General features: G+C 37.7%; 1 protein-coding gene across 5 annotated transcripts in view; it reads left to right on the top strand.

The window, feature by feature from the left end:
* Positions 1 to 24,907, top strand: part of LOC136864547 (serine-rich adhesin for platelets) — a 709,539-nt gene that overhangs the window by 581,879 nt on the left and 102,753 nt on the right. The window contains exon 9 of one of the 5 annotated variants that reach the window (XR_010859329.2): positions 19,802 to 19,894. The exons of the other annotated variants lie outside the window; for them this stretch is intronic. The gene's annotated coding sequence lies outside the window, so the exon portion shown is untranslated. The remainder of the gene's footprint in view (positions 1 to 19,801; positions 19,895 to 24,907) is intronic. 5 annotated transcript variants of the gene reach the window in all.

Genomic DNA, 24,907 nt, shown 5'->3' with positions numbered 1-24,907 from the left:
GATATCAACATTTCTTCAGCTTGCTTGTGTAATGAATGCCAAAAATGAAATGGAAAATATGTCCCTTTTTATACTCAAATTTGAGAAAGATCTAAGATCTTTGTTAAGGCAGATAATGTATAATAAACTTGCAATTTAAAGTCTATTAAGCAGTAACACATTATTACACAAACATACGCCCAACCGTCATTTCTTTTATAGTTATTGTCATTCCGTGAGACAGCTGGAAATTGACATATTGATATCAACATTTCTTCAGCTTGCTTGTGTAATGGACGCCAAAAAAGAAATGGAAAAGCTTAGGAAAATATCAAAAGCTCCTAATTGGGGTAATACGGAAAACATAAGCAATTGTAATTGAATCGGCGAGTTGAAAAGGTACACATTCCAAAATCCTTACTTTTCAGGAGAAAGGAAAAACTGTTTTGTAGCTTAAAAGAAAGGTTTGATCAAAAACGTTTCTATTAGGCATTTATACATCATATTTCTGCGTATTCAGCTACAAAGTATGGAAATGATATTACGTATGGTTTTCAAGTTATGCCATTTTTTATCTCGAGGAATATGTCCCCTTATACACGGTAGGTACTCAATTGAGAAAGATCTTTGTAGGGGCAGATAATGTATAATAAACTCGCAATATCAAATGTCTATTAAGCTGTAACACATTATTACACAAACATATGCCCAACCATCATTTCTTTTATAGTTATTCATTGTCATTCCGTCTCTTTAAAGTGTTTTACTGTACGAAGATGTCTAGCCTCCATAACCTCTGAATGGTGTATGTCTTCTATGTTTAAAATATCGTGAAGATCATCAACGTTATCGCCCATTCTTTCAACGTGTGTTCAATGTTAAATGGATAAGTCGAATATTTCACCACGATTATATTACTGTAGACAGTAAATACCACGAAGTAAATTGCTCACTCGTTTCTTTTTCCGCTACTTGCTGCTATACAATGCTTTTACAAAGGTCCTGGAATGTATAAGCAATTCAGTGAATAACTATAACAGATGTATACACAGGAGGCTTATACACGGTTTATTAGTAACGAATTTCACATCAACGGTGTGTAAACCTTGTATAAAAGTTATACACCGTTTATTAGTAAGACGGAAGGTGTACAGAAAGGACACATTTACTCCAGATACTGTAAAAAAAAAAAAAAAAAAAAAAATTCACTTCATCCCAAAAGCCATAAGAGGGCAGCATATTTTAGCATGATCTACTGTGCCTTTAACTTGTCACTATCAAACATGGAAAGAAACAAAGAATTATGTTTCATAAAAAATAGCTGGTTTATATGGGTTCAGCAGTATTATCATTAATAAAACCGTAGGCGAAGTTAAAAGAATGAATAGCATAAAATTAACACCTGATTAACATAAGAAATCTAAATATGCCATGTTCACACTTTACAAATCCAAGGAATTTTTAAATTACAAATTTATTGTAAAAACACAATTACCAAGTTTCGTTATTGACCAGTAATAATAACAGTAATTTATTCTATAACCACATTAGTGTAAATTATAATACAGAGCATTATTCAGGTTCAGGAATATTTAAGCTTAAATACGATCAATGCCATGTTACGTACGTTAGTCAAATGGGAAGAAATTTCTCTACAAGATACCAGAATCATGTCGACGCTAATGAACACAGAAAATATTCCACTGTGAGCGTACACATGGGAGAAACTGACCACAAGTACACTAATATAAACCAAGACTTAATCTATATAAATAAAGTTTCAGGGGGTCTGCTGCCTGTAATTTAGTTTGATTTGCCAGTTTTTTAGATTTCTATCCTTGTTAGGTCAACTTTTGACCTATCAGTAGTTTTACAAAGGTGAAAAATGAGAGTATCCTCCTAATTCAATACAATAAATATTCCATCATTAGACGGAGTAAACAAATTCAAACATGTTTCGGCTCGTTTGAGCCATCTTCAGTGAAAAATGAGGGGAGTTTGAAATAATTTACATAATATAAGTTGAAAAAATGCTAAACATAATGAAGGAGCAAATGAAAAACCAAACAAAAGGGAGCCTAGAACGGAAACAAAATTACCACATATATACCATATTTACATCAATATGCGGAGCAAAAAACAACTCACTGCGACAAAATTCAGTGAAAAGGTGTTGATTTAAAATAATAATAGGAACTAAAAACTGTGTTAACCTAAGAAAACAAAGGAACGAAAAAACAAATGATGCAGATGGAAATGAACAATAGTAGCACATGGTGAGGTTGTGGACCTCATAGTTTACAAAATATTGTTTAGTAACAATAATAAAACAGCTTAAAATCGCTGTCGAAAATCATCCTTGCAGAAATCCATCACATTGAATTGGTCAGGAGGGGAGCGGGAGCAAACATTTTTGAGAAACCAAGCCTGATATAACGTGCAGACGAAAAGCCTGTGACAAGGAAAAAACACCAATGAAATTTAAAGCTTTAGAAACAGCAGCATTCTCAATATCTTCTCAATCTAGCGGTCCCTTTCTTGATTATTGTTTCATGATGTTGGCTGGTGTCTTGCCTTATTATAAAGGGTCGCAAGGGCTGCGATATAAAATTGAGAAGCTGTGTTAGGTAGAAGACAGATGCATAGTAAACTGTAAGTGATCTAGTGGAAACCGTCAATGAAGTTCTAATCTGTAATGGAAAAATGAGGTTGTGTGAGAAACGTGGGGTGATAAGTAAAAAGTGTAGAATGGGTGTGAAGAAGCTTAAACTTACGGTGTTTAGCAGGTGGTTGTCCTCTCAAATGGCCTGGCCTTCTCAAAGTAACGGTCTCGTTCGCGTGATCGAGTCTATTGTTGGTTCAACTGTGTTTGCTAGGATGGAAGGAGCGGAGGGGGAAGGGGTGGTCCAGGGCTGGTGTGAGGAGGGGGGAGTGGTGGTGAGTTGGAGAGATGGAGGTGGGGTTTGTTTGTGTTATGGAAATTCTGACAAATATATGGAATGAATGTTTCAAGTAGAATGTTCTTTTTCTCGCTGACTTCATTTAAATTGTGAGAGGGGTTCATAAACTGATCTAAATCGATGTGGATGCTCTCAAGAACGTTGAGCAAGGTGCCTTTTTGCTCATAATGCAAGATCTTGAGGTCTTTATCTATTGAAGTGTATTCGTGGCTGGATGCTTTATGATGTTCACTCATAGGTGAGAAACGATTATATTTGAGAGCGTTGTGATGTTCGGCGTATCGTATGACAAAATTGCGGCCCGTATGTCCAATATAACTGGAATTACAGGATTGGCATTTTAATTTATAAACTACAGAATTCAAATATTTGTTGTTAATGTTGTTATAGTTATTGTTGACAGTGTGTGGATTGAAAATGAGTTTGGAGTTGGTGTGGGAGGTTCTATAAGCTATTTTGATGTTGTGTTTCTTAAAAATATTAGAAATTTGGTAAATGTTACTATTATTGAAAGTGAATGTGGAAAATTTTTCTTTAGGAGCGGAATCTTTTTCTAGGGTGGTCTTGGGTCTGCTTTTATATCTGTTGATGATTCTGCTGATGAAGGTTTTACTGAAACCATTGTGTTCTGCAATATTGTAAATGGTATTAATTTCTTTTTTGTAATTCTTGCGAGAGAAAGGGACAGTTAATGCTCTGAGAACCATGCTATTGTAAGCTGCTTTTTTATGTATGTCTGGGTGCACAGAGGTCTGATGGATGGTATTGATGGTATGGCTGGGTTTCCTGTATATATTGAAGGATAAAGTGTTGTTGCTGTTGCGCATAATGGTTAAGTCCAGGCAATTAAGGGCTTTATTTTTTTCTGACTCTATGGTGAATTCTATATGTGGGTCAATGGAGTTGAGAAATCCAAGTACTGTGTTGCTGTTAGTAACGTGGGAGTCTAAAATAACAAACGTGTCATCTACAAAGCGTGTCCAGTGTTGAATGCCATTGATCTTGCCAATGATGTGAGAATGCTCTAAATGATCAATGTAGATATCTGCAAGGATTCCTGAAGCTGGTGACCCCATGGGAAGACCTATCTGTTGGTAAATGACATTATTGAAAGTGAAGAAATTGTTGTTCAAAGTAAATTCCGGAATCCGAATAAATTCATCTATTTCGCCTATACTTAAATTGCTGAATTTGGAGAGATTGTTCTTGATCAATTGTACGGTGCTGTTAATGGGAACATTAGCATACATGTTAGTAATATCAAAAGAATGAAGAGTGTGGTGTTTGGATAAATTAAAGTGTTTAATCTTGTTGCAGAATTCTAAGGAGTTCTTTACTGATGTGTTGGCTTGAAAACGATAGTGTGACTTGAGGAATTTGTGAACGAACCGAGATACTCCATAGGTCGGACTGTTTCTGAAATTGATAATGGGTCTTATGTCTGCTTTATGGATCTTGGGTAGCGCTTTGGTTGTGGGAAGCTTCGGATTCATGATAATCATTTTGGATTTTTCAAGGTCATTAAACAGAAATGAAACATTCTTGATGATGGTTTTTAGGTCTCTTTGTATTTTATTAGTTGGATCTTTTTTAGAGGTTATGAAGTTGTTGTTTGATGCAAAAAACATGTGTGCTTTATTAACATAGTCACTTTTGTCCATGATTACGGTAGCATTTCCTTTGTCGGATTTTGTTATAATTAAGTCGTTTAGTTTGACTTTTTTCTTTAGTTTGTTTACCTTAGCTGTGTGCACCGTGTTGGGTTTAATGGTTTGTTGTTGATTAAGGATGGAAGATAGCTTGCGTTTGACTTCATATCGGACTACTTCTTGTATGTTAAGCTCATACTATTGATTTTCTGTAAAGTCCGTAGACCATATGTGAAACTTCTCTTCATTTTAAACAATTTTTGTTATGTACATAGTTTTGCTTACTCTTTAAATGACAGAGGAAATTGCTATTTTCTGCAGGTTTCCTGCTTTGCATTGAATGACTGACAACAAACCTACCGGTTACCATGGCAATGTCTGGCTGCTTGCCAACACTGAAGTAACATGATGCAATTTTCGACATTATTTCTGTAAACTCGTGGTTGTTCCTTGGTTAGAAGGCGAGAGAAACGTCAAGCTGCCATTCTGCGGGATATTTGTGGACTACCATTGGAGGTTACAATCGTCTTCAAATAGCACTAAGGGAGGCTGTTCATATTTCAACAGTACCGTGGAATGTAGCCCATTATTTCACACCATAAGGTGTTTTTTTCTGGGGCCTGTTTCATTAAGCTACAAGTCTACAAGTTACAAGTTGTTGGAAAAAAATAATTCCTGTTTCATAAAAACACTTGTATGTACAAGTGAATTTATACAAGCTACAAGACTTGTCAGCAAGTTAAAATTCATGCTGTGTTTCATAAAGATACTTGTAGAGTACAAGAACTTGTAGAAATTACCATTTTTCTTACAAGTTGTTTGAGACATGTAAGGTGGAATAAAAGTCTGTGTAATTTGCTGGTAAATACTCAATAATAAATTTACTTTTCAAGCTGTGTGTTAATTTTCTTATGGGACATGGATGTGTTATATAGTAGTAGCAATAGTGATGAAGATATAATAGGAGATGGACAAAGATGTAAAGGAACTTTAACAAGTAGGGTTAACATGGCTTTCACAATCTTTTATGAATACAATGAAAGATTTAGAATGAGTTCAGTAAAACTGGTGTTACTCCTACAAGATGTAAGTAATCGACTTCTAGATGCAACTAACAGAAACTGTGCCCTATCCCCAAAACAACAGTTAGAAAATGGAGGACAATATCAAGCAGTACCGGTAGGTGATGTGCATGGTGTATCAACATCTAGTGTTTGCAGAGCAGTTCATTTAGTTGTGAATGCCGTGAATATTGTCAAGATTCCCACAGTTGTTGACTGGCCAGAGGAAACTGGCCACTTAGTTCTAGAGTTCCATGCTATTGCTCGTATGCCTCAAGTATGTGGATGCATTGATGGAACACTTATAAACATTAATGCTCCTGCAGTAGTACATAAGAACGGCTTTATTGATAGGCATGGGAACCATTCCATAAATTGCATGTGCTGGTGTGTGAAACAAATCTTAAGTTTTACTATGCAAGTGCTAACTGGCTTGGAAGTGTGCATGATTCGCATGTACTAAGAAATAGCACTCTTTCTCAATGCTTTGATGCTGGTTGGCATCCATTTCCAAGTGCTATTCCTCTTGGTGATTCAGGGTACCCACTTAAAGAATGACTCATTACACCTTTCTTGGATAACATAATTGGCCCTGCAGTTATGCGTTTTAATAAATCTATAAGTTAACAAGACGTATAATTGAAAATGCTATTGGGATCTTAAAATACAAATTTCCATGTCTCAATCATATTAGAGTTTACTTTTGCAGCTAATATTTTTATTTGTAGTGTTACACTTTGTAATATTTTAAGATAACTTCAAGATCAGAATGTGATGAACATAGAACAGCCCTGTCCAGCCCGAGGTGCCCGTTTATGGCGCCCTTCGCAATTAATTTCCAAATTAAATTTTACTTAATATTGGAACAATACTTTTGCATTGCAATAAATATTGTTACTTTTCTCTTAAAAATACCGTCCTCAAAGTCAGGAAATTTGTTATATCCATACCTCCAAATACATATAGAGCTTTGAGTAAGCCATAAATGTGAAATAGGCCTAAATGACTCGTGTCCGGAATTAGTGAAGAGATAGAAGAAAGGTTCAGAAAGAGAGCTATTCGACATGTAAGTAGTTGCGACAAAGGGAAATCCTCCACAAACCTCTGACTGTGGGGGGGGCTAGCGCCAGGTATAAGGCCCTCTCTACTCACGGAGCCAAATATAGCCACATATTTATTCTGCCAAACAGAACCGCTTCCTTATGATTCACTTGATTGCAATGCCATAAACTACCTACCATGACAGAGTTTCATCAGGACGACAATGGGACACCCAATTTGCCCACAAAGTAACTTTAATCCCAACAAAGCTGTGCCGTAAACAATGAACAAACGATTTATGAAAGTCTTGCAATTGGAATGTTCCCAGTTCTTAGCTTTCAGACGAACATTCAGTATTACTTGTGAGCTTATGCAGGGCTTATGGAATACGTTTTGAGTGCCTTGTGTTGTGATAAGTTGTACATTCAACATGTTTTGTGTGCTTTTTTCATTACTATTTAAACTTTAAATTATTCAGTTTATAATCTGTTATATTTTATTAAACATGACTCTTCTTAACATGCCTAAAAGGCAAAGAAATTATAACTTTAACAGTGAATGGGAGGACCAGTATTGCTTTATTGAAAACAAAGGAAAGTCTGTGTGTTTATTGTATAATGCGAGCGTGTCTGTTCCTAGAAGAAGTAATGTACAGCAACATTTTTTGACTAATCACAAAAAATTTGACAGTGAATTTCCTGTTAATTCTGAACTAAGAAAACACAAAGACTTAAATCTAAATTAGCATTGCAACAATGTGCGTTTAAGCAGCCAGTTCAGCAAACACGTAACGTGACAATAGCTTCTTACAAAGTTTATTACGTCTTAGCTAAAAGGAAAAAAGCTTTCAGTGATAGGGAAGTAGTGAAAGAAGCTATGCTAAATGCCGCTGAATCTCTGTCCAAATCTCACAAAGATAAATATGAATTGATATCTTCAATCAAAGGACTTCAGTTGTCTCACCAAACAGTTGCTAGGCGGGTTGAACAGATTTCTAATAATATGGAATCTAAATTACATCCGGATTTGAAATCGTGTGAACATTTTTCACTCCAGTTTGATGAAAGTGCTGATATGTCTGACACTGCTGATTTGTGTGTATTTGCTAGAATGGTTTTTAATGATTTTACAGTAAAGGAAGAATTTGTCAAGCTATTGCCACTTCATGGACGTACTAGGGGAGAAGACATATTTAATGCTTTCGTTAAATTCACCAAAGAGAGTAACTTACCACTGTCAAAGCTTGTCGCCATAACAACAGATGGGGCACCGTCTATGACTGGTAGAAATAATGGATTTCTTTCTTTTTGCGCTAAGGATGAATCATTTCCAAAATTTCTTTCTTATAATTGTCTCATTCACCAAGAAGCTTTATGCGCAAAGGTTTTAAAGTTCGATCATGTCATGAAAATTGTAACTCGTGTCGTGAATTATAAGATCGTCATCTACTTGTCATCGCTTGTTCAGAAATATTTTAAGTATGTCAGATTCGGAGTATGGTGACGTCATCCTTCATGCAGACTTAAGGTGGCTTAGTAGGGGGAAAACACTCGGAACAGTTTTGCTGCCTGTTGGATGAGATACGAGACTTAATGAAATCATCTCCTGGGAAATATTATCACGAACTTGATGATATATCTTGGCTAATCGAATTAGCATTCTTGGCAGACATCACCTCAAAATTAAATGAGTTAAATCTCGAATTGCAAGGAAAAGATATGATAAGTATTGTCAATGCATTTGAAAAGAAACTTAAGGTATGGATTGTCCATTTAAATAGAAATTCACTTTCACATTTTCCAAATTTAAAATATGTGGCAGATACAGTAAATGGCGGCAAGCATGATTTTTCATCTCTTGCTAAACATCTTGAAACTCTTGGGTCCGAATTTGGTTTGCAGATTTAGCCAGTTTAGAATGCTTGAACCAGTGATCATATTTGTCAATAATCCCTTCGCTTCTGGTGACGTTTGTGAGCTTGGAGGGAGGGTGTGTGAAATATTCGAAAATTAAAATCCTGAAGAATTAAAAATAGAAATTTTAAGCCTTCAGTCAGACCTTTCTTTGAAATCCTCCTACGCAGCATGTGGCAATTTCTGGACTCTGGTGGACGGTAAAAAATATCCCAGTACCCACAGTGTTGCTCTGAAGATGCAATCTTGTTTTGGTTCAACCTATCTTTGTGAAGTCGCGTTTTCGACTATGAACATAATAAAAAAACAAATACTGATCCTCCCTGACAGACTCGCACCAGTTACACACCAGACTTTCCTAAACTTGCAGCGAGCACGCAGTGCCAGATTTCACATTAATTATGTGAGTAAATATATTTTCATATAATTTTTAATTCTAGATTATTATTATTATTATTATTATTATTATTATTATTATTATTATTATTATTATTATTATTATTATTATTATTATTATTATTATTATTATATAGTCGTCATAGTACCGATAACAGTAGTCGAGTTAGTGGAATCATACCTGGCACCCGCATGTGAATGTGCTCGCGTAGAAAGCGTAGAAACGAACGTTGGACAGCCCTGACATAGAACCTGTTGAAAATGGAATGATGAACCAGATTCTCTTCCAGCAGCACATAGGTGCCTACAGCAACTCATTAATCATTTTGCTTGAGATTTAGGCTTACCTAAAATATTCAATGAAAATAATGTCTTATAAAAATAAAACATATAGTGAAATAATGTCATATAGAAGGCAGCTATTTACATAGACAAACTCTTTTAATTATAATGTTTAACTTACAGAAGAAAATCATGAAATATAAATGCAAAATCATTCATTAGTTTCTTCAGCCACTTCATTTGTTAAAATATACCCCTCTTTTACATTCTTGTCACACTTTGTAAGGTCCTTTGCGTTTTGAGACTTGGGTAGGCCCAATTCTCTCTCAAGTTACAAAGCCTCCAGTCTTTATTTATAGGTTTTTTTATTTCCATCAGTTCATTCTGAAGGGCTATTTTCTTTCTCCTCTCAATTTCCAGATAATGTGTGGAGTGAGGTGAAGCCTCACAGGAAATTCTCTTCCTTTTCTGACCTGAAATTTTCATAAATGGTTAAAATATTTGAATGTATCCTAAATTTGTAACACTTAATAAACAAATAAGAAAGATTAACTTGCCTTTGCTTGTACACAGTGTTTCATCACCAACTACTACTGGTGCTTGTTCTGCATTGTTTTCACAAGCAGTAGTTTCTTCCAGCAGTTTCTCCGGTGCTTTATTTAACCCTAAATGTGTTGCAATTGGGGAATATTTTCCAATTATAGCGATTACTGCATTATCTATATCCGTCAGTTTGGATGTTTTGCCATCAGCAGAACTTTTTTTTGGGCATAATCCAATTTTGCCTATGAAATGATGAAAATCTACTGATGTATAACAAGTTCATGTTCTGAATGTGTAATAAATATATATGAATACTATTTGCATGGAATTCAGAATATTATAAAATTATTATGTACAAATATGTATACAATGATAACCTAACCTTAAAATATAAGTGATAGGGATATATGTGACAATATATGTTTTAATACTTACAACAGTGGTCTTCGTTAAATTCTGCCACAAGATATGTCTAACATATGTAAAATATTTATTGTCTGGGATAAGACCCAGAGATAAGGCAATATTATAAATATTCCTCCAAACACTAACTTTGTTTTCTTTTGTGAGTGAAGCAGAGAAAGCTCCAAACAAAATTTCCTTCGCATCCCTGATTTTATTCAAGATTCAAGTTTTGTTTGCAATTTGTTGCTGTTTAGATTTTTTTTTTGCTAGGGGCTTTACGTCGCACCGACACAGATAGGTCTTATGGCGACGATGGGATAGGAAAGGCCTAGGAGTTGGAAGGAAGCGGCCGTGGCCTTAATTAAGGTACAGCCCCAGCATTTGCCTGGTGTGAAAATGGGAAACCACGAAAAACCATCTTCAGGGCTGCCGATAGTGGGATTCGAACCTACTATCTTCCGGATGCAAGCTCACAGCCGCGCACCTCTACGCGCACGGCCAACTCGCCCGGTCTGTTTAGAATTACTCATCTTTGACTCTACTTGGCTATCTCACAGAAATCGCCTGACTTGTAAGGCTTGTAGTGAAATGTACCAAACCTACAACTGTGGAAATTTTGTTTATGAAACAAACATTTCCTACATGCGTAGGAATATCCGGTTATGTGAATGATGTTGATCCACGAAATATCACTGTAATATTTGTCATAAATGGAAGATAAATGCTTTTTCTCAAATAAAGTCTCAAATTGGAGATTGATTAAGAAATAATCCAAAATATTTTATTTTAGAGAATACATACTTTTCTGCCTTACAACTACTATTTCTGCTATATCGCAATGCTGGCGTAAGCGTTTTATCTGTCTAACATTGTCGTGTGTGATGTCTTTGCTCACTGAAGTTCTTTGGTGTCGTTTTATTGATTTTTCTCATTCGATGTTATTTGAAGGCTGTCACTTCATGTGCCCTAACTGATTCATTAAACGATTTGTTGGTGTGTGTGTGTTTTTTTGTGCGCGTGCAGGGATCATACTATTATTCTTTCAACAAAATACCCATGCTGGACATACGGGGGGGAAAGAGAATTCACAGACATAGCTCTCCCATTCATTGGTGCCAGCCCTGGACCTCAAGAAACTAAAAATGGCGCGAGCAGCAGAATACAAGACATATGGAAAAAGATAATGAGAATTCACAGACATAGCACTCCCATTCATCGGTGCCAGCCCTGGACCTAAAAAAAGGAACAAAAGACGGCACGAGCAACAGAATGCAACATAATGGAGTCCCTTTTACAGCCCGTAAGTACGTATACATATTTCTCGCTAGTAACAATGGTATTTCTTAATCAACCTCTGATTTGAGACTTTATTTGAGTAAAATCAATTACTGTCTTCCATTTGTGATAAATATTACAGTGATATTTCATGGATCAACATCATTCACATAACCGGAACATCCACTTGTAACTATAACTTGTACACTTCTAGACTTGTAGCTTTATGAAACAGGCCCCTGGCATTTGCTATTTGTGCTGTATTTCTCTTCTACTTCCATTTTCTGCTTTAATTTCCTGTCTCTGCCTTGCCTCTTTACACTTGAGTAGTAACACCATAAGTCATCTTATCTAAGAATCCCTGCACCTAAATGTTTCCTCTGTTACCCCTTTCTTAAATCAGTAACTCACACCATCACAATTTAGTGAGGGACATTTAATTCTTCCCGTACTCTACATCCACTTGGAATTTACATATTTGTCCTATCTGACCATCCTCAGTTATTATCCTATTTTTCAATTAATGTCAACTTTCTTAACTGTTTTATTTTCTTCCTTAATTTCTCCGTATGTATGCAAGTGCTAATCCCAAAATCTGGACACTCTTTCTTTTGAGGAAAAATTCCAAGCTGTACAAATGTGTAACTTTTAGGCCCCAAAAAAATATTGAAATATGTAGGCAATTTTATTAAAAGTGCAGATCTTCGTTTCGGGTTATTGGTGGCTGAACGGTAAGTTGTATCACAAAACAGATATACTTATTGCTCGATTTGGAGAGATCTACAACTTTGGTCCTATGACGTTTGGCATATCTCGATCCCTTATATGTTAGATAGAGCTGCATTTCTCGATTGTATTCAAATCTCGCCAGCTCAAGTGTGCATGGCATTAGGAAAAGTGGCCTGTCATAATAATGAAAACTCCTGATCTCTGTTGCGAATTGCAGTAGGCAAATGAGCCTGCCGTTGTAGTAGAAACTCCCATACTCGATTGTGAATGGCAGTAGTAAACGTGGTCTACTTTTATCAGTGAAGTCCCCAATGTACACCTTACGCCGGAAACATCCCCATAGTGTTTCTCGGATAGCGCTAGCAAACTTGCAATTTAATGTAATCTTTCTTGCTGCGTGTACATTAATTTACATAGAAATCTGTATACAATGTAGAATACCTTAGCGAAGCACTGGTACATTTGCTAGTCATACATTAAAAGGATAATGAAGGGTATCTGATGAGCATATACGAGAATATCTCTATAAGATTGGACCTTGTTTTCAATAAGAATAACAATCTGAATGATATTCAAGACAACAAAAATCCACTATATGAATGAATACCTTTTATCTCACCGTCACAGAAAATAAATGGTTTAAAGATACCTCCTTATCAACAAACACCCCTCCTGCCTGATTTGCACACAAGCTGAACATTTTCCCTTTGCCCTGCCAACAACGCTTCCCTGCCCCTTCCAAGTCAGGTCCCTCCGGGTGCGAGAAAATACAGGTACAAAATGCGTAGCAGTGCTGTAAAGAACAAGCTAATGCTTAGCTCAAGAGGCAGTCAGCCATAGGGAGGAGTACAAATAGGGTAAATTTCAATATTTTCTCAACAAGAAAAAATCTTGATTCACTTCAGTACTTCAGATCAACGTGATATTCTTTTTCCTTCCAGCCCTTGTTATTGACCAGATTTCTTTTTGAAAGCTTCTGGTGCTCAGACAATTTCACAGAACCAACAGTCAGTGAGGTCCCTTCTGTCTTCGCCTCCTGAGTTACAGCTCAATAACTAACACACAGTCAGTACACTGAAACTCAAATCAAGCTACAATCAGCTGCTAACTGCTTTTATAACAAAGTTTTTATGGAGAATGATTGTACGCTAGCTGTTCTTTTAAGTGTTCATTTAAAAATATTCTTAAAAGTTTTTGTAGAAGGTAACCACAACAAAATGTCACACAGACATTTTCTGAAGATTCCTCAGAAGACAAGTTGGTGTATTCAATAGTATTCAGTGTATTAAGTAGTGATATTCAAAAGTGATTTTACTTTTAAGTTATTATTTTTAGTCAGAAGTCTTCCAGTAAGATGAAACATGTAGCGTATTACGCTTAGACATTCAAATTACATGCATTTTCACTGGCGAAGTGATGTGTATTGATTAGGTGGGCACTTTAAATAAAACACATTTCTTAATCAGATTACATCAATACGTACCATTACAATTAGATTTGTCAATTGTATTAATGGGTGAGCAGAGGTGCCAACTATTACGGATTGTCCGTAATTATTACGGAATTCACTTCACGATTACGGGATTACGGTCAAAGGGAAAATTATAACTGAAAAGCTGACATTATCATGAAAAAATAATTTTCTATGGAGAAAAGGAAAGAAGGAAAATTGTTCAATCCTTTTGGGCTTTTCTCCTAAATCTCCCCCGTTTCAATGCTTGTGAATTGGCAACGATACTTATTCGATCGTGACTTCCTTTTGCTACCCATAAGCGTTGTAAAATTCATTGTGAATGAGGGAACTCAGGCACTGCTCTTCTCCACTATAAATCCTTCAGTAATGTTGTATTTGCTGCGTCAAGTGTACCTGACAGTTGACAGTAAGATTGAGAAAAAAGTGAGGCCTACATTAAGCACATCTGCACTAGAATCGCTTATGGTTCAGAAGACGAAAATGTCATCACAGTGGGAAGGATGCTTCAAGAAAAACTACACTGAAAAGAAGCTGCTGTGTGAGAAACAAGCTACAAGGAATGTTTTATCACAGAACTAACGGGTTGTGTGCAAATGTTATTGTGTAATATGATATACTTTTGAATAGATTGCTAGAGGGAAGGGCAAAAAGGGTGTCATTATCGAGAAGGAAGAAGCATGCCATGGACTTGACTCTAAATATTTTTCGGGGGTGGAGGGCGATTACTGATAATCCACTTCAAATGTTGGCACCTCTGGGTGAGCTGAAACTCTTTTTGTGATAATTGTCATACTGGTAAATAGCTGTCGTGGGGTTTTGTAACTTCCCTTATCTTCAATTCCAAGTACATTTGTATATAACCAGTATGATGATCTGTAATATTTTAATGGTCATCATAACTAGTGGTGGTGTGATAAATTACAAAGGGAGCAGTTTACCACAGTTGGAATGACTTGTTCACTAGTCGATGAGAGGTTAGAGGGAATGTCGTAAAAGACTACTCATCATGAGGGGCAGTGTGGGACAGATAGTAGAAGAATCCTTGTAAATATCCTGAAATTGAGAACACATGTTAGTGGGAAGTTTTTATGAACATCATTTCACATTGACTTGGGCCTAGAAATTTGAGAGATGCCCAGGATTTGAAGTTACATAATGCACCATTATTTTGTGGGTTGAGTGTAATATCATTTCATGATGCAAACAATGCTGCACAGTGCACAATAGGAGGAAGGAACAGTTGCTACTGTGGTTTCTACAAATGTTCCTTCCACACTCCTGGTGCATTTTCTGTGCATCAAAATCTCAAACTCAAAAACAGAGCCCTTGATCTTTGAATCCAGCAGGGACATAGCATATTTCTCTTCTTGTAACCAATAATGTAATGTAACCAAGTTAATGTTACCAATAGATAAAAGTATCCTAACCCAGATTCCAGATTTTTGTCAGGGTAACCTCCAGTGAGATTAATTAAGCACTAATGCAAAAATTGTGAAGTGTTGTCCAGAAATGTGTGCGGTCATTAAGGTTGGCTTGGTTATCTGTTGTTGCAATGTGCACTGAGTTGCTCCTCCATGAGCCTTCAAAAAAGCAGCAATATGGCGAGGCATCAACTCTACAAGGTGTCGGAATCGTTCTGGAGGGATCTGGACCCACACATCTTGCACTGCTACCCACAGTTGATCTTGTGTAGTTGATGCCAGGTTCATGGAGCGTACACGAGCTTCGACAGCATCCTTTGAATGCTCGATTGGATTAAGGTCGGAGGATCTGGAGGGCCAATCCATGATCGTAACTTCACCCGAGTGGTCCTCCAACGACCTGTGTGCCACCACAGAGCGGTGACATGGGGCATTGTCCTGTTGAAACATGGCATCTCCATCAGGGTACTCTAGAACCAGAAAGGGATGCAGATCATTTGAAAGAATGTCCACATAACGTGCATGTATCAGCACTCCCTGCAGCCAGACAGCGGGCCCTAATTACGACCATGAGAATGCCACCCAAACCAGAACTGAGCCATCTCCCGCCTGGACGCAACCTTGCTGACATACAGGATCCATAGCTTCATGGGGCATACGCCACACTCCCATGCACCCATCAGCTCAATGCAATTGGACCCGGGATTCATCGGACCATACCACATGCCGCCTCTGTTCCATAGTCCATTGCCAATGTTTGCGGGCCCATGCACGTTGTTGAGCTCTGAGTGGAGGTGTCAGCAAAGGGACACGAGTTGGTCGTTGGCTGGTGAAGCCAATGCGGTGCAGTTGCCTCCTTACAATCCTGATAGAAATGGGTACCTGACTCCCAGCATTCAACTGGGCGGTGATCTGACTCACAGTAGCCCATCAAGCGCCCAGTATTGTTCTGCGGAGGTGACATGATGTCCGTTTGTTAAACACCTGTGGTCTTCCTGTGCAGCGGTTTACGCGGGTGGTAATATTCTCCCTGTGATATTGAAGATCTACCCTCGACACTGTTGACCTCAGAAACCTGAATTCGCATGTAATCTGCACAATGCTATGGCCCATATTGCCGTGTACCGATGATCATCTCGCATTCAATTCAGTTAACTTGCGACATGTTGCCATCTTCACGACACTTGTGTCTGACAAACTGCTCAGCTGTGCCGCAGCTAGCTGTAACGCTCAGGGGTTATACACGGCACATTTTCTAATGAGACACCCCTTCCCGTGACTTTTGACCACTCAGTGTGACTTTTGATAGTGCCAGAATCTCGTTTTCTTACAGCATACGAACCTAATGTCATAAAAGTTTTTATCTAATAAAGTGCACTTAAAAACAGGAGGAGAACCTTTTACAACATAAAACAGACTACCTACATACCTTTACAAAGCACCACTTGAAGAAAAACTCTTTTTTCTTTCTTCTCTTTGCCTGGAAGGTGGTTTGTGTTAGTAACGTTTATAGCCATCTTGCGCAGATTCCCTCTGTAAATACCAGTAGTAGTCAGCCAACATCGCTACGTTCCACAATTCCTGGTATCTTTCCATTTCCTTTATTTGTTAGGTGAAATCTTTCACCCTGCTCATCACTAGGAGCTCCCAAATTGTCAGGCAAACAGCCCAGATGAATGTTCAAGAAATGGAGTTTTAAGCTCTTGAAATCGTTTGAACGTATTTTTCACATGATATAGATGTTTGATTCCCATAGAGAATCTGAAATATTTGTCCCAAATGAGTACATATATAATGCCAATATAAATGGTCCGTTATTGGACATTATGAATTTTCCAGCTAATCATTCCTGGTTGCCAGCGTTTCACCCCCATGTGCTCGGTTGGGATCATCAGTTGGTACCTAGCACACCTACCAAGATGCATGGCTAGTGCATACCGTGGAGGCCACTGCGTAGATTGAGCCATCGGCAGTGCCAATGCACTATGAGAGACTTTGTCTCACTACCAAAAATTGATGCCTGCTTGGCCATCAGATGATATAGATGTTGATTCCCATAGGGAATCTGAAATATTTGTCCCAAATGAGTACATATATAATGCCAATATAAATGGTCCGTTGTTGGACATTATGAATTTTCCAGCTAATCATTCCTGGTTGCCAGCGTTTCGCCCCCATGTTGATGTTGTTTATGCTCGTAGTATCGAGTGCCAACTTAACTGCTGCTGAAGTACTGCAATATTGATATGGTTAACTACTTATTTTATTACTAGATTATAAGCATATTATCTTTGTTAAATATTCTGCTGTGTAAAACTGAAATATAATGCTATTATATATTAGGCTATAATAAAAATCATTCACAAACATACTTTCTCATTTAGAACATTACTGTGTTTGTTACCATGCTCATGCACTAGTTCCACTGCTCACCTCTTGTAGGCAGATGTTGCAACAGTGGCTTAGCCTGTTCATGTTACAGGTAGGACTAATCCAGAAAATCAAGAACTTCTGCCCTTTGCATTTAACCTATTACGATTGCTGAAGGATAACCCAGCATCACAACAGACATCTCGTATACGACAACAGATGGCACCACTTGAATTTTTCATTTTTGAGGGTTAACCCATTTCTCTGGGCATGCTTTGAATTTACATGGTTGTGCTACCACTGTTTCACACACAGTGAAACAACTATTACATTGTTACTTGACAAACATACGACGGAAGTTCTAAAAATGTATCGCACCTAGTACCAAAATCTGAGATGTACCGGTATTGTCAAGGTGACCATATTCCTAAAAGTTCAAAATGGGACATCTATTTTCAAAATATATTTCATAACTTGGTACGTAAGTCATTTATTTTCATTTTCTAACTTTGCATTTGCAACTGCAATTTTTAGTTTTACTCAGCATTAAATTATTGACCCACCGTCAGCACTATATAGTTAAATATAAATATTATTATTCTTAATAGCAAGAAATTATTTTCAACTCAAAATTGGTACAATGAAGTAATAATATTCTCTGCCTTCTGGAAGTCTCAACTCGAAACGTAATCAAGATCTCTAGGAAAAAGTACCTGAGATAAAGATAAGGGGCGGAACTTAACAAAAACTCATTTCTTCAGTTTTCCCCAACTGGACTATGCAATTTCACATCACAATGGGTACCACATGCACTGACGGAAGTTCAATGGTGGATGCGATATGCAATGTGCTCCGACCACCTGGCATGCTGGCAACAGTACGGCGACCACTTCCTGTCACAAATAACCATCATTGAATTTTGGGGCAGGGCTTACAAACCGGAACTCGCACATCAGTCCGCGGAATAGTGACATGCTGGATCACCAAGGTGGCGGAAGTTCTGTCAGAATCCTTCCCCGAGAAATTGATGGTGATCGTTGCGTATGACTCATGAATTTCATTGTGCGCTACTTCGTTTCACATGGCAGAACAGTGAGGGCGGATTACTACAGGGACTTCCTGGTGTGACAGGTATGACATGGCATCTAGGAGAAATGACCAGATTTTTTAGACAGTGTAATTATACTGCACGACAACCCAAAAACACATCAAGCCGAGTGTATATGGTGGCAGGTGCGACACTGGCGATGGGAAGAATTGGAGCACCCGCCATATCTCCTGACCTTTTGCCCTGTGACTTTCATCTCATATGAAAGGTAAATGAAACACGACGTGGTAGGCAGTTACAACATAAAGATAATTGAGAAGTCTCCACCTTATCAATACATTAATTTATTTACTTTAAAGTAGTAAATTCAGTCAGTACCGGTTTCGATCCCTATGGGATCATCCTCAGCTGACACACAGAGAAATAGTTACAAAAACATCACATATGAAAGATTACCCCTTGTAAAACTAGTCCAATTAAATCAGACGTTAAAAGTTGTTTGAATATTAGTGAGTATATCTTCGGTTAAAAGCACCTGCTGTGTGAGGCATATGACCCCACTATGTCTAGACTATTATACATTAAATGGATTTTACATTTGTTTACATTAGTGTTTAGGATATTACACTTAATATAATTGATCCATTTGATTCAAACATTCAAAATTGCTTATTAAAATGATAAATATGTCTATCTTTGGCTTAAAAAGAACATTGTTGTTAAGGCATATCGTCACACTGTGCCTATATTATTGAACATGGAATGAAGTTTGCACTTATACACACTAGTAATTGTAAATTTGTTGTAATGTCTTGAAAATATTTGTTATTTGAGGCTTATCACTTCATTGTATCTGATCTATGAAATGTCAATAGGATTATTTACACTTTTTGCATTGATATTTAGGATATTTCACTTTTGTATAACTAGTCCAATTGGAACAAACATGAAATGCTTATTGAACTTTTTTTGGCTAAAAAGTGCTTGTTATATGATATGTGTTACCTCATGCATCTATTTTATTGTGCATAAAATGAGGTTTACACTTGTTAACATTAGTACTATGAGATTTTTATCGTCTATAGTATATACATGAAAATTTTTTGATCTGACATGGCAGCTGGTTACTATTTTATCTACTTTTAACCATTTACTTTTAGGATTTGTATTACCTGTTAATTATGTGTGAAGTGATTTTTGTAGATCTCTTTGATTGTGATGACAAATGATATTTTACGAACTTTTTGTTTTGCAGTTTCTTTTATGTTGCACCGACACATAGGTCTATGGCGATGACGGGAAAGAAAATGCTAGCAGTGGGAAGGAAGCGACCATGGCCTTAATTAAGGTACAGCCCCCAGCATTTGCCTGATAATCTGCCCTTAATCCCATAGTACCCAAGTATGGCGAACATCTTTTCCCTCGGTACTGAACTGCTCCCCACCCGCACAAAACTCCGCGATAAACAATAAAAACAAAAACAGCGGCGGAATATAATATGCAGGTACAAACCCTGGACCATGACTGAGAAAGGCCGACAAACTAAGGCCCCGAGCTGGAGATCAGGCTCTTATCTTAGTGCTATTAAGAGTCCAAAAACTACTTGAGTGAAATGCTAAATGAGCAAAACAACGAGGTTTATTCAATCAAAGTTATACAATTTAAAGAAGGTGAATTAAATTAAAATAAGAATAGTGATTGAAGCAAATACATACGTATCACAATCGCCGGCGTTTGAATAGTATCCTGGCCATTCACAAACTAACATTCCAACATGTTTCCACATTGTAATTCAAAATTACTCAATGCAATCCCACCGAGGGGTAAATCCCGTCTTTTTTTTTTTTTTTTTTTTTTAATATTCAAAGACAATTTCTAGTAATTGCAAAACAGAGCCACGAAGGTCACACTTTCCTGGGGATATGTTATTCCTCGAAAACATGTAACTCCATCCACCCGCATACATTTCATCTCTTTTTTTTTTTTTTTAACAATCTATCACCTTCATTATCCGCTCCCGCATCAAGGAATAAGCAAAGGTAATGTATGTTCCAAGAGCTCCAGGAAGTTAAAAAAAAGGGGTAAACAAGCTCGTTAATAAAAAACCAAACAAAATAAATGACCTTGGCCAAAACAGTGCAAAAAACGATGGGAACAAATAAATAAAACGAGTTGGCAATAAAAGAAATAATATAGTGAGAAGCCAACACGGGTACAAAACTACAAGCCCAGAATCGGCATAAAATGATAAAATGGAAAAGAATAAACGAAATGGGTTATCGATATGATGACACATGTACTCCAACACACCCAAGCACTCACCCACACCGCCATTCATTTCGGCACCAATATGCAAAAATAAGACAGGGCACACTGTTCCAACAGTAATATAACATCACAAATATCGTGACCGCAAGATCATCCAAGGGTCACTCACACGGGCACAGGAATGTGCATAAGGAGCATGCACGAGGAATACGGCAGCAAGACCGTGTAATCCAACGCACCAAAGTATTCCCATCGCATCCGCGATTCATACAAGGGAAGAGTGTTCTCGCAATGACACGAAAGGCAATCACAATCTGATGGTTTATGGGAAGCGACAAAGCTGACACAGTTACACTGTATATGCTGGACCATCTCATAATCAAAAGGCATATCAATTAAGTACCAAGTTCACATGCACACAGTTCGTTCATACAATGGAGTAAACATTGCATATCGAAAATAAGAAGAAGCCAAATTTAAATATAGGATAACTTACAAATACAGGAGCTTACAAGGAGTCAACTAATACTTGGAGCTATCAAGGACTCAAACAGAAAAAGCGAAGTTTGTAGCAGATACACTTAAAGCGTTTAAAAACATTCTGATAAATCTGAAACGCTACTACAGTATGCAAGGAAGCCATTTTTTTTTACTGTCCCCAAAAATAACAAAACCAACACAGTCACGGAGATAAAAGATCCCCAGGTGGCAGGAAGTTTGACCTTCGGTGACCAACACCGAGATGTCCGCCATCTCTCGTACACACATGGTACTATTTAACTCATACGAAGTGAAGTGGCAAGACTACAGTAATACAATAAGACTAGAACTTTGTTTGGAATAAATTGAATTAACATGTCGACATGATAATAGCCAATGCAAATGACTCGGTACCTTGTCATATGCTTTCTCATAATCTACAAAACAACTGTCTATTCATCTTGTAGCATTTTTCAATTACCTGGCGCATACTGAAAATCTGATTTTGACAACCTCTCTGCGGTCTGAAACCACACCGGTTTTCATCCAACTTCATCTCAACCACTGATCACACCTTCCCTTTCAAGATTCCAGTGAATACTTTGCCTGATATACTAATCAATGAGATACCTTGATAGTTGTTGCAATCCTTTCTGTTCCCTTGCTTATAGATGATGCAGTTACTGCTTCTGTCCAATCTGAAGGTACCTTACTAACACTCTGTGCTAATCTTACTACTCTATGAAGCCATTTCATCCCTGCCTTCCTGTTATACCTCATCATTTCAGGTCGTATTTAGTCTGTTCCTGCTGCTTTATGACAATGGAGTTATTTTGCACCTTTTTCCACTTCTTTAAGCATAATTTCACAAACATCATTTTCCTCCTTCCCATGAGCTCGGTTGTTCGCAACACTACCAGGAAGATTTCCTTTTGTGTTGAGAAGATTTTCAAAATATTCCCTCCACCTGTCCAGTGATTGCCTGGGATCTATTATGAGTTCACCTGAATTACCCATAACACTGTTCATTTCCCTTTTCCCTCCCTTCCTAAGATTCTTTGTTACTGTCCAGAAAGGTTTCCCTGCTGCTAGACCTAACCTTTTCAGGATATTACCGAAATCTTCCCACAACTTCTATTTAGATTCAACAACTATTTGTTTCCCTCTGTTTCTTTCATCTGTGTACAATTACCTGTCTGCATCATCCCTTGTATGGAGCCATTTCTGATAGGCCTTCATTTCACATTTACAAGCTGCTCTCACTTCATCATTCCACCAAGATGTTTGCTTTTTCTCATCTTTACACACAGTTGTTCCTAGGCATTCCCTTGCTGTTTCTACTACAGCATCCCTGCATGTCACCCATTCTCATTCTATATCCTGGACTAACTTACTGTCCACTGTTCAGAACTTCTCACTAATCGTATCCATGTACTTCTGTTTAAGTTCTTTGTCCTGGAGATTTTCTACCCTTATTCATTTGCAGACAGATTTCACTTTCTCTATCCAAGCCCAGAGATACTTAGTTCACTACAGATCAGATAGTGGTCTGTATCATCGAAAAATCCCCTGAAAATTCGTGCATTTCTGACAGATTTCCTGAATTCGAAGTTGGTTAAGATATAGTCTATTATGGATCCCATGTGTAGTGGTGAATGCCTTTATGCTTGAAGAACGTGTTCGTAACTGTTGATCCCATACTAGCACAACAGAAGTCCAGCAAACAATTCCCATTCCCATTAGCTTCCATATCTTCCCCACATTTACCATTCACCCTTTCGTATCCTTGCTGTTGACCCTGACTACAGTGTCACTCAATGCTTCATAAAACTTGTCAACTTCATCCTCATCTGCACCCTCACATGGTGAATACACTGAGACAATTCTCGTCCTAATTCCTCCAACTGCCAAATCTACCCACATCATTCGCTCATTTACGTGCCTGAAGGCCGGTCTCCACTGATTAACATTTAACACCTTGTTAAATTTAACATGTTACAATTGACATGTATATTGTGATTGTGTCTTCCAATTGACTTTGCATGTTAACTCAGAATGTTGACGTATTTTCCACTCCAAGTCAATTCGTTGTTCATGAGATGTCGGCACAGCTTTGGCAACAGATAGCCTAAACGACGCAAACAATGTACTTCTCGCAAAGTAGGATTATAGTTACAACACTCTGCAACAGTCATTCTCTTTGTTATAAGCTACAAACACAGTACGCACACGTGTGTTGTTCTCTCTGCACTATATTAAAGTTTATAGTCAGAAATGGAGTGGAGCAGGGCAGATTACTCTGGACTTAATTAATGATATAATAGAAAGGCCTTGTTTGTGTGATGTCTCATCAAAGGAATACAGAGATAAAGTAAAGAAAGATGACAGTTTCCAGGAACTCAAAATTATCTATAATTGTTCCTGCGGGTGCATCGAAAAATAACTAGCGTCCCTCCACTCCCAGTATAGTCGAGAATTGCAAAAAGTTCGGAAAAGTCGGAAGTCGGGGGCGGGAGAGGACAAACTTTATACTTCAAAGTGGTTTGCTTTTGAAGCAATGAGGAGGATGAGGGGAAGAAATGTGCTTAATAAAACTGCATTTCTAAATCATAACAAGAAGCAACAGAGGCAGTAACAAAGGCCAAATCCTCTTCATCCGAGTCCATTGTGCGTGTTTGAAAATCCTAGACACCACCTAAATGTATTGCCACAAATTGATATGATGAACAACCTATATATAAACAAAGGAAGTAAAGTTTAACATGTTTATTAAGCGTGGACACAATGTTAAATGAAACAATATTTAACATGTTGTTAAAAATTAATCAGTGGAGACCAGCCTTAACAGAAACTATGTTGTGTGCAATAGTATTCCTTATGAAAAGCCTTACCCCACTCTCTTCCTTTCCCTTTTTAACACCCATCAAGTACTCTTTATAATCTCCTATCTCTTCCTTGTTATCTCCCCTTGCCGGGCTGAGTGGCTCAGACGGTTAAGGCGCTGGCCTTCTGACCCCAACTTGGCAGGATCGATCCTGGCTCAGTCTGGTGGTATTTGAAGGTGCTCAAATACGTCAGCCTCGTGTCGGTAGATTTACTGGCACGTAAAAGAACTCCTGCGGGACTAAATTCCGGCACCTCGGCGTCTCCGAAAACCGTAAAATAGTAGTTAGTGGGACGTAAAACAAATAACATTATTATTATTATTATTATTATTATTATTATTATTATTATTGTTATCTCCCCTTACCTGAATATCACTTACTCCTAGCATATCCAGATGCATCCTCTTTGCTGACTCAGCCAGTTCTACTTTCTTTCTTCCATGAGCCCCATTAATATTGATAGCTTCCCATCGAATTTCATTTTGTTTGCCAAGTTGTTTCCAAGGAGTCCCTCGTCTGTCAAATGGGAGTGGGACTCCGTTATTCCCATAGGTCCGAGGCTTGTTTAAAATGTTCTGAGCTCGGTAAATTCATGAAGCAGGATGCTACCCTACTTACACGTAGTCCAAGTGAGGATCTCTGCTCTAACGGGTTCACCGGTGGATTGTAGAGTCCTAGCCACCTGAGCACAAGAAGGGCCATGACTCGGAATATGTCTGAGATGGCCA

Source organism: Anabrus simplex, chromosome 2 (assembly GCF_040414725.1).
Source record: "Anabrus simplex isolate iqAnaSimp1 chromosome 2, ASM4041472v1, whole genome shotgun sequence".
Classification (NCBI taxonomy): domain Eukaryota; kingdom Metazoa; phylum Arthropoda; class Insecta; order Orthoptera; family Tettigoniidae; genus Anabrus; species Anabrus simplex.
The sequence above is the reverse complement of the archived record's forward strand: the minus strand, read 5'-3'. Positions and strand labels throughout refer to the sequence as shown.